This window comes from Macaca nemestrina, chromosome 13 (genome assembly GCF_043159975.1).
Source record: "Macaca nemestrina isolate mMacNem1 chromosome 13, mMacNem.hap1, whole genome shotgun sequence".
NCBI classification, from domain to species: domain Eukaryota; kingdom Metazoa; phylum Chordata; class Mammalia; order Primates; family Cercopithecidae; genus Macaca; species Macaca nemestrina.
The window spans coordinates 103,038,208-103,042,186 of record NC_092137.1 but is presented as its reverse complement, the minus strand read 5'-3'; the positions used below and the strand labels follow the sequence as shown (position 1 = coordinate 103,042,186).

The window sequence follows — 3,979 nt, the reverse complement described above, 5'->3', positions numbered from 1 at the left end:
CCAAAAGGAGAGATCGTCATTAAGCAAATAACTGTAAAAATAACTCTATGATTCCATAAAGGAAATATTCAGAGTGTTGTCATAGATAGAACAAGGGAATGGCCTGAGGTCTGGGGCTTTGTGGAAGGCCTCCCTGAGTCTCCCAAATGATAAGGAGAAGGCTTTCCAGATGGGTCAAACAAGGGCAGCGAGCTGCAGTAGGAAGGGGCAGTGAACAGGCCAGAAAAACAACGACTCAAGTTTTTATTTATTTCCTTTTTTTTTTTATTTTGTTAGATAAAAGGTCACATATGTTTATTTATTTTTATTTTTATTTTTTGGAGACAGAGTCTCACTCTGTTGCCCAGGCTGGAGTGCAGTGGTGGATCTCAGCTTACTGCAACCTCCGCCTGCCGGGTTGAAGCAATTCTTCTGCCTCAGCCTCCCGAGTAGCTGAGACTACAGGCACCTGCCTGCACGTCTGGCTAATTCATTGTATTTTAGTAGAGACAGGGTTTCACCGTGTTGCCCAGGCTGGTCTTGAACCCCTGAGCTCAGGCAATCCGCCCGCCTCGGCCTCCCAAAATGCTAAGATTATAGGTGTGAGCCACCACGCCCGGCCTGATCACACATATTTATTACTGAACAAACCCACTAGTGCAGAAGCATAGAAACAGAGAAAAATCATTTACTCAATAAAACATATCATACTGTACAGATAGCAGACATTTTCAGTTTGATATGGTAAGATGACAGTGACCTTGATGCAGCGTAAGTATGTCAGCTCATGTACAATTCCTGCTGGGTTATCAGGGAGAACATTTAAGGCAGAGGGTGGAGCAAATGCAAAGACCCTGAGATGGAAGCATGTTTAGAATGCTTGGGTGGGTGGAGCATGACAAGCATGTGATAGAGATGAGCTCAGAGAGGGCGTGCTGGAGGACGGAAGGAGTAAAGCCTCATCGCTATTGTGAGCACTGTGGCTTTTACTCTGAGATGATAAGCAATAGCAGGACGTTTCTTAAGTGGGGAGAGGAAAGACCGGATGCGGTGGCTCATGCCTGTAATCCCAGCACTTTGGGAGGCCGAGGTGGGTAGATCACGAGGTCAAGAGATCCAGACCATCCTGGCCAACATGGTGAAATCTTGTCTCTACTAAAAAAAGATACAAAAATTAGCTGGGCGTGGCCTGCACCTCTAATCCCAGCTACTCGGGAGGCTGAGGCAGGACAATCACTTGAATCTGGGAGACAGAGGTTGCAGTGAGCGGAGGTCACGCCACTGCACTCTAGCCTGGCGACAAAGCAAGACTCCGTCTAAAATAAAAATAAATAAATAAATATAATAAGTAAAAAGGCCGGGCACCATGGCTCAAGCCTGTAATCCCAGCACTTTGGGAGGCCGAGGTGGGCGGATCATGAGGTCAGGAGTTCAAGACCAGCCTGGCTAACGTGGTGAAACCCCATCTCTACGAAAAATGCAAAAATTAGCCGTCCCAGCTACTCAGGAGGCTGAGGCAGGAGAATTGCTTGAACCCAGGAGGCAGAGGTTGCAGCGAGCCGAGATCACGCCACCGTGTCCCAACCTGGGTGACACAGTGAGAGTCCATCTCAAAGAAAGAAAAAAAAAAGATGGATAGGAAGGATCTGACATACACACACACACACACACACACACACACACACACACACACACACACACACACACATAAAGGTGGAGAGGAAGGATCTGACTTGAGCTTTAGAAGAATAAATCAGGCTTACGGAGTCTGAGAATGAGTGATAGGGAGAGAGGGCTGAGATAGGCGATTCAGGCAGGAGACTGTGAGGAGATGGCAGCGGTTTGGATCAAGGTGGTAGCAGTGGAAGGGAAGAAGATATTCTGGTCAGATTTTGGATTTATCTATTTATTTATTGAAATGGAGTTTTGCTCTTGTTGCCCAGGCTGGAGTGCAGTGGCACGATGTCGGCTCACTGCAACCTCTGCCTCCCAAGTTCAAGCGATTCTCCGGCCTCAACTTCTCCAGCAGCTGGGAGTACAGGCACCTGCCACCATGCCCAACTAATTTTTCCTATTTTTAGTGAAGACAGGGTTTCCACTAAAAATGCCACCATGTTGGCCAGGCTGGTCAAACTCCTGACCTCAAGTGATTCACCTGCCTCAGACTCCCGAAGTGCTGGGATTACAGGCGTGAGTCACCACACCTGGCCCAGGATGTATTTTAAAGGAAGAACTGATATAGCTGTTTGGTTTTGTGTGTGTGCATTAGTATTTTAATAAAGTTCAAATCAGTGTGTGTGGTTCATTTCAGCTCCTTCACTGCCAAATCAGGGGGCAGGGACTGCTTCAGTTTCTCTGCCTTCTCTTTTTGCCTGATGACCATGGTGTACAGGTATCTGCTGCATTGAACTTCAAATTTCGCATTGTCCTTCTTTTTCTTTCTTATTTATTTATTTATTGAGACAGAGTCTCACACTGCCCCTGGGCTGGAGCACAGTGGCACAATCTCAGCTCACTGCAAACCCCGCCTCCTGAGTTCAAGCAATTCTCCTGCCTCAGCCTCCCGAGTAGCTGGGACTACAGGCACGTGCCACTAATTTTTGTATTTTTAGCAGAGACGAGGTTTCACCATATTGGCCAGGCTGGTCTTGAACTCCTGACCTCGTGATCCCCCTCCTCAGCCTCCCAAAGTGCTCGGATTACAGGCATGAGTCACCATGCCCAGGCTGTCCTTTTTCTTGATCTTGACAGATTTGGCATCCTTTTGCTAGGCAGTGAGCAGAAAATGCTTGATTTCCTCAATTTTCTGAGGCATGGCAACAAGGCATGCAGGGAGTGGGGCAGACTGGCACCTGGGGTTCCCAAATTTCACCCAGTCATGGATTGCTCCAGATTACTCCTCTTGGCCAAATACCACCCCAGAGACCTGATAATAATTGTTGATACATCAGTTTCAGATGCATTGGATATGGGGTGTGAGAGGAAAAGAGGGCTCCCCAAGTTATCAACTGAAAGTAGGAAACAAGTAAGAATGGTGGAAAAGCTGGGCACTGTGGATTACGAACCCCAGCACCCTGGAAGGCAGAGGCGGGAGGATCTCTTGAGCTTAGGAGTTCAAGATCAGGCTGGGCAACAAAGCAAGACCCTGTCTCTACAAAAAAAAAAAAAAAAAAAGCCAGGTTTAAGAATGGTGGAAAAACGGGTGCTATGGATTACAAACCCCAGCACCCTGGAAGGCCGAGATGGGAGGATCTCTTGAGCTTAGGAGTTCAGGATCAGCCTGGGCAACATAGCAAGACCCTGTCTCTACAAAAAAAGAAAAAAAATAAGCCAGGCTTGGTGGTGCATGCCGGTAGTCCCAGCTATTCAGGAGGCTGAGGTGGGAGGATAGCTTGAGCCTGGGAGGTGGAGGCTCCGATTAGCTGAGATCGTGCCACTGCACTCAGCCTGGACAATAGAGACCCTATCTCAAACAAACAAAAATAGAATGGTGGAGGAAGTGTTGGAGGTTTAAGGAGATAATGTCAGATAAAAAGAAGTACGGAGGCTTACAAGGGTGAGTCCAGGTGATTTGGGATGATGGAGAAATCTCGGATTTCTTGATGATTGACTAAATAGAGCAAGGGCACATGGGATAAGTCCTAGTGGCTTCCAAGGCAGATTTCGGTGGTGAGGCTGTGAGTATTGGGGTTGGGAGGAGAGCAAGTAATGCCCTTGTCCTTAAACAGTATTTTTATTATTTTATGAGGGCAATATTTGTTTAGATTTACACAAGTGTTCATTACTTTCTTTGCTCACTATTCCATTATGCTTTTTTTTTTTTTTTTTTTGCTCTGTCACCCAGAGTAGAATGTAGTGGTCTGTTATTGGCTCAATGCAACCTCTGCCCCTCTGGGTTCAAGTGATTCTTGTGTTTCTGCCTCCCACGTAGCTGGGACCACAGATGAGTGCCACCACATCCAGATAATTTTTGTATTTTTAGTAGAGATGGGATTTTGCC

The 3,979-nt window shown here is 46.9% G+C and overlaps 1 pseudogene; it reads right to left on the bottom strand.

The window, feature by feature from the left end:
* Positions 1–2,281: 2,281 nt before the first annotated feature.
* Positions 2,282–2,794, bottom strand: LOC139357719 (large ribosomal subunit protein eL38-like; annotated as a pseudogene).
* Between the last annotated feature and the right edge of the window lie 1,185 nt (positions 2,795–3,979).